The 7,202-nt window shown below is 42.0% G+C and overlaps 1 long non-coding RNA gene across 1 annotated transcript; it reads right to left on the bottom strand.

Annotated features, from left to right (window-relative positions):
- Nucleotides 1-1,661: 1,661 nt before the first annotated feature.
- Nucleotides 1,662-4,149, bottom strand: LOC129647771 (uncharacterized). The gene is made up of 3 exons (XR_008712495.1): nt 4,084-4,149; nt 2,568-2,727; nt 1,662-2,469 (listed from the first exon to the last, which is right to left on the bottom strand). It is a non-coding gene; the product is annotated as an uncharacterized LOC129647771 (long non-coding RNA).
- Nucleotides 4,150-7,202: the final 3,053 nt, after the last annotated feature.

The raw sequence follows: 7,202 nt of genomic DNA, 5'->3' as shown, positions 1-7,202 counted from the left end.
TAGTGAAGGTACCCTCTTATACTGTTGGTGGGAATATAAATTGATACAGCCACTATGGAAAGAAGTATGGAAGTTCCTTAAAAAACTAAAAATAGAGCTATACCATACGATTCAGCAATTCCACTCCTGGGCTTATATCTGGATAAAACTGTAATTCAGAAAGGTACATGCACCCCAGTGTTCATAGCAGCACTATTTACAATAGCCAGGACATGGAAGCAACCAAATGTCCATTGACAGATGAATGGATAAAGAAAATATGGTACATATATGCAATGGAATATTATTCAACCATAAAAAGGAATGAAATTGGGTCATTTGTAGAGATGTGGAAGGACCTAGAGACTGTCATACAGGGAGTAGTAAGATAGAAAGAGAAAAACAAATAATTATATATTAATGTATATACGTGGAATCTAGAAAAATGATACAGATGGACTTATTTGCAAAGCAGAATTAGAGACACAGATATGAGAACAAATATATGGATACCAAGGGGAAAAAGTATGGGCGGGAAGAACTGGGAGATTGGGGTTGACATATATACACTATTGATAATATGTATAAAACAGATAACTAATGAGAACCTACTGTATAGCAAAGGGAACTCTACCCAATGCTCTGTGGTGACTTAAATGGGAAGGAAGTCCAAAAACAGAGGAGATACTTGTGTGTGTATGACTGATTCATTTCACTATGCAGTAGAAACAAACCCACCATTGTAAAAAAAACTATACTCCAGTAAAAAGTAATTAATTAAAAATATAAAAACTATTCTTAGCTCACAGTTCATACAAAACAGTTCTCAGGGCAGCTTTTCTCTTTGGGTTGTATTTTGCAGACCCTGGCTCTGTCCAGTCGATTGATCTGCGTGTTTCTGTCACCAATATCACACTATCTTATCCATAGCAGCTTTATAGTTAAGTCTTAAAATCTGGTGGGATGAGTGCTCCAACTTTACTGTCTGTCTTTTAATTGATGCTTTTAGGCCACTTTCATTTTATGTAATTATTGATATGTTTGGACTCAGTTCTACCGTTTTATGTTTTGCTGTCTTTGTTTTGTCTTTCCTGCCTTCCGTTGGGCTATTGGGCCCTTCTGAGGATTTCATTTCAATTTCTCTATGGTGTTTCTGCACACATCACTTTGTATAGTTTGTTTGTTTATTGATTGTATCAGGGAAGACAATACACATGCTGAACTTTGTTTCCTGACGCTCAATACTTGACCACTTCGAGTGGAATGTTGTTATCTAGCCCCGTAAGTCCCGTAACCGCTTCCTTCTTCAAGACACATTTGTCTTACCACATGTGCGTGTGTGCTCAGTTGCTCAGTCGTGTCTGGCTCTTTGTGATCCTATGGACTGTAGTCCACAGGGCCCCTCTGTCCTTGGAATTTTCCAGGCAAGAATACTGTAGTGGGTTGCCATTTCCTCCTCCAGGGGATCTGCCTGACCCAGGGATTGAACTCATGTCTCCTGAGTCTCCTACATTGCAGGCATATTCTTTACTGCTGAGCCATTGGCGAAGCCCACGTACATACTTTGAAAGCCCTCACTGCTTCAGCTGTTAAATACAGTAAATCCACTACATATAAATGAGTTTCATTGAGATCATATTTGTAAGTCCAGTTTGTTTATAAGTCCAACAAAGTTAGCCTAGGTACCCAGTGAACACAGTTAGCTGCATAGTACTGTATTATAATAGGTTTATAATACTTTTTACACAAATAATGCATAAGAAACCAACAAACACACAAAACAAAAGCATTTTAATCTTACAGTACACTACCTTGAAAAGCACAATAGTACAGTACAGTATAGTACAGTATAAACAGCTGGCACACAGGGGCTGAGTGAACAGGCAAGAAGAGTGACTGACTGGGGGAGCAAGAGGAAGTGGGAGATGGTAAAGAGGAAGAAATGCCAGCAATAGGAGACGGAGGGCAAGATGCAATTTCACTTGTGCTTGATGTTGATGGCATAGCCTCTGGTATATTGCTGGATTTAATTCTATCTACCCTTTAAAAAATGATCCAGTGATGCCTGTGTAGTAGTTCTTTCTTTCTCATCATATGACATGTTAGCACTGGATTACTACAAGCTTCATGTACCATTCTACATTCGGGTCATCTGTCTCAAAAACTGACATTGCCTCCTCAAATATAGAAGACCCCCTTGCCGTTTCCTGCATCGTGAATCTCTTTAGTTCTTCAGTTACTTCTTCCTCTTGTCTCTCTTCATCCTTTCTCTGGGCCTCCGGTTCCATCAGGTCTTCATTACTAAGCTCCTTGGGTTGCACAGAAGGAGTCCAATGAAGTGGTCCTCTTCCAGATCTAGCTCCAGCTACTCACTGAGGATCAGTAAGTTGCTGATGATATCTTTGGATTCCTCATCCACGTTCTCAAATCCATGACAATCATGAAACAGCTGCAGATATAGGTTCTTCCAAAGCCCATTCATGGTGACAACTGGAAACTCACACCAACAAATCACTATTTTTTATGGCCTTTTACATGTTATAGTCTTTCCAAAATTGTTGTAAGGTTCTTCTTGATTCATCACTCACCTTTACAGCTTGACCAAAAGTGTGACGTAAATGGTATTTTCTGAAAGTTGCTATAACTTCCTGGTCCATACGTTGGATAAGCAATGTAGTATTCCATGGCAGATACATTACTTTGACTTTGTGATGATGGTCATCCATGCATGAGGGGTGGCCCAGAGTACTGTCGAGCAGCAAAAGAATGTTAAATAGGACATCCTTCTCCAAGCTATGTTTTCTCTACCTCCTGGATAAAGTGGTGGAAAAACTAGTCCTGGAAAATGACCTGTGTAACCCAGGCTTTGGGGTCACTCTTCCACACAACAGGAAGAGAGCCCTTGGCTATGTTTTCAAGGACCCTTGGGTTCTCTGAATGATAAACTAAGAGAGGCTTAAGCTTCATATTACTGGAAGCATTGCCACCATACAACAGAGTTAGTCTATCTTTTGATGGTTTATAGCCTGATTCCAACTTTCCTGCTTACTAATGTAACTTTGGTCTGGCATCCTCTTCCAGTACAGTCCCATCTCACCCACATTCAAAATCTTCCCAGATAAATACACAACTTCATCAGTAATTTAAGTGTTTCAGGAAATTTCCCAGCAGCCACCGTATCTGCACTCACTGCCTTGACACTGACATTTATGTTGTGAAGTTTGGTTCTAGTCTTGAACCAATGAAACCAACCATGGCTGGCATTAAAATCTGCACCCTCTGAGTCATTGCCGTGTTTCTTCTTCAAGTCTTCATAAAGGCTTTTAGCTTTCTTTTGAATCAGTATTAAGCTGAGTGGCACTCAACTCTGATGTTGATCCTGCATCCACGCGCTGAGAAGTTTCTCCATCTTCTCCATCACTTTTCTAGGTTTCTTTGATATTATTGCCAACATCATCGGCACAGCAGACTTACATGTCCCATGATCTTGTCCTTGTTCTTTAGACCTGTGCCGACTGTTGATCATGTTATAAGAATGAGCGACGTCTACCACCTTTTCACCTCGCTCCACTCTCTCAATTATTTCCACTTTTTTTTTTTAAGTGGTTATTGCTTAGCGCTTCTGGACATCTTGGGCTTGAAATAAAGATTCTGTACTGCTGTCCTCTGTACAGTACTGTATACTGAAGTACACAAAAGCATGACCACATGTAGAGGATACACGCACGTGACAATATACACCAGATACATGAAATTATCGTTAGTAATTGGACATGCAAAAGCAGGTTTGCATCTTTGAAAGTCTGCAACTTGAAAGTTTGTATGTAGGGGACTTACTGTTTATTTTAAAGAACTCAGGAGGGAAGAATGTCCCACTGTATTTATCCAGATATCATTTCTATTCCTCTTCCCTCCTTCCTGATGCTCCATTTTCTTTTTATATCATTTCCTTTCTACCTTTAGAGCAGACCTGCTGACAATGACTTTCTCTTCCTTTTCCTTCATCTGAGAGTATTACTTTCATCCCCAAAAGATATTTTCATGGATACAGAGTTCTGCATTAACCGTTCTTTTCTTTCAACATTTAAAAAATATTTCACTTACTTCTGGCCTCCACGGTTTCTGATGAGACGTTTCCAATCCCCTCAGACAACTTCCTATTCATCTTCTAAACCTGGATCAGGTCTTATTTCTCATTTAAACTATGCTGATTTTATGGGCCCCCTCCCTGCACCATCACAAGCCCATCACACCTTCCTACGTGTGACGTCATCACACACATCACTCTACCGGTAGTGATCCAATCACATGTGGGCTTGCACACTTGTTTTTGCTCATTTTCACCAGCTGAGGTGTGGAGGAGAAAGGAGCAGAGGGAGGAAGGGAGGGAGGGAAAAGGAAGGAAGGAGGGAAGAGAAGAGAAAGGGGAAGATGAAGAGGAAGAAGGAGAAGGATAAAGAGGAGAAGGAGGGGATGAAGGGGAAAGAGAAGGAGAAGAAGAAATGAGAGGAGAAGGAGGAGATTAAGAAGACAGTGAAGACTGATCACCTTTGAGGAACCTCAGATGACCTCTGAATTCAGAGGATGTTTCTGAACCTGAACTAATGCATGAACTTGGGGCCCCTCCAAGGAAGAAAGTCAGTTTACAACCATGTAGCAAGTCTTTCACACATACCCAGTTGCAGGAAATTTCCAGGTGGTTCAGGAAGCCGTTGATGAGGCCTTATATGTTGCTGTGGGCTTCTCCATGCATCCCTCCTTCCCTGGACTCTTTTTCAGCAGACTTCAGTGCCTGCACTCAGAGGAAATATGCTTCAGTAATAAATTTTCTGGAATCAAAGCAGGCCAGTGGAGTGCATTTTTGAAGTTGGAAGGGACCATCAGAGACCCTCAGGTCACAGTCACAAGACAGTCTCATTTCTTTTACCGTGAGACCATGGCCCAAGGCCTTGGGTCTCTGTTCAGCCTCCAGCTGCCAGATTTCCTCTTCTTTTTCTTCCTTCTTCCCCCACCCCAATCTATTTAAAAAGCAAACCCAATTTACCTCTTAATGACAACTTCACTCTTTCTATAGCTTAATCTCTTTGAAGCCTCATTTCAAATAAATTCTGAATGGGCTACTCACAAGGTCCAGTTTCTATCCATTTGTCAAAGTTTGGTTCACATCTCCCTCTATGAAGCTTTCTAGAACCACTGGATTTGGAACTAAACTCAGCAGAAATAATCAAAACCACTTATGGCTTCTCATGGGCTGAATCAGACACAGCTCATCCTTCAAAGAACTCACAGACCACCAGAGCCAGAAAGAAGGGAAGGACTGGAGAGTACATATGGGCTATGCCTGTGTTATTAGTGCTGGGGGAGCCAGCTTGCTAGATGACCACTCAATTAGATGACCAAGGTAGCCATGGCACCCTGGACTCTCAAGTTCTCCGTGAAACCAATCCCGAAATTGGTTTTGTGGACTCAGAACCTTAGAAAAGATCTCTAGGTGCATCGGGCTATTGGCAACTCACAGGATTTCAGTATGCTGCCAGGTACACTGGTAAATGTTTAACGACCAGCTCCCTGGGGTTGAGGGCAGGAAGCCCTGATTAATAGTGTTTGCTGGTTTCCATGGTGTAAATTCTCCCAACACGACCAGTGTCAAGTGATCACTGTAAATGTTCGGGACATGGATAGTTTCACTGACCAGTGGGATAGTCGTAAATTGTCCCAAAAGTATTTGTGTAAATTGCTCTGAGCCTGCTTTTCAGATTTATATTTTAACAAGCGAAGGGAAGTAAAAAAATTAAAAAAAATCTGAAGCAACCCACTGCAAATTTCATCTGCCTGTGAAATGAGGTATCAAATTTTTAAAAATTACTTGCAAAACTGGGTTAAAAATATCAAGCCTATATAATAAATCATCTTCAAATCATTTTAGTACCAATCATTCTACAACTTTCAGTTTTGAACCTGGCATTTTGGAGACAGGAAAAAGTGAGGACCTGACTTGATGTCACTGTCGTTTTTCAGTTGCTAAGTTGTGTTCGACTCCTTGCAGCCCCATGGACGGCAGCACGCCAGGTTCCTCTGTCCGTGGGATTCTCCAGGCAAGAATACTGGAGTGGGTTGCCATGCCTTCCTCCAGGCGATCTACCTGACCCAGGGATTGAATACACATCTTCGAATCCTCGGCAGGCAGGGTCTTGACCAATAATGCCCCTTGAGAAAAGCTTCCATACATTTTCCTTAACCATAAACAAAAGCTATTGGTTGGGAAGAAAAGTACATCATAGCATCAGAAGCTAGCTGTGGCACCTCACTGGTTACAGGGCACCAATGAATGACTCTACTCTGCTCCCCTTTTGGATTTAGAGCCAACTGAGATACAGAGTCAGGAGAGAGATGGAGGTCCAATTCAGTCTTACTATTAATATGATCAAGGTTGGTCTGATGTGGTAGGTTGGATAATTGTTCAGATACTGATCTGTAATAATTCTGCAGGAGGCATGCATCCTCGGATTCCATTGATTTGGGGCTCAGTCATGTGACTGGCCTTCTGCTCCTAGCCTAGGTCATAAGTGACCTCCTCTGTGTTCATGTGCCCTTTGGAACTTGTGCCATCGCTATATCCAAGCAATGCTCTGGGCCCAGGGGAGAAGGCCCAGGGGCAAAGCTGAGCTGCCATCTGAGGCAACCCCCTCAGCTGACTCGCAGACTCCCAAGCTAAATAACTGCTGGGTGTTTTGTGTTTCAGGACTTCTGTGCTTATCAGACAGTGTTACCATGCTTCTTCAGAAATTGGTACCCAGAATGGGAGGCTGTTTGCACAAGTTCTAAAATATGGAGCATTGGTTTGGTACAGGGCAGTGAGGACACTTAGAGGAGGTTGGAAACATGGCAAGAAAAATAGTGACTTGGATGGTGTGGTGAAGAAACAGTCGGTAAAAGGATTGCCTATGGTCTTCTGGGAGGGAGAAAATGTTCTTGTGAATTTGTGGAATTTGGAAGGCTGGTTTCCAGGCAGAATATTATAAACAGCATCTTCTTTGAGCTGTAAATGATAAGGAACCACAAGTAAGAGATGAGTTCAGAAAGGAACCAGCCAGCGTAAAGCAGAATTTAGAAAATAAAACGATCACTTATCTCTTATCTCTTTGGGCTCTCAAAGATGTTCAAATGAAGCTCTGGTCCACCGCTAAGAGACTAGGGCAGTGCCTGTGAGACATGGCCTCAGA

This window comes from Bubalus kerabau, chromosome 3, assembly GCF_029407905.1.
Source record: "Bubalus kerabau isolate K-KA32 ecotype Philippines breed swamp buffalo chromosome 3, PCC_UOA_SB_1v2, whole genome shotgun sequence".
Classification (NCBI taxonomy): Eukaryota; Metazoa; Chordata; class Mammalia; order Artiodactyla; family Bovidae; genus Bubalus; species Bubalus kerabau.
This window is presented reverse-complemented; position numbering and strand designations above follow the sequence as displayed.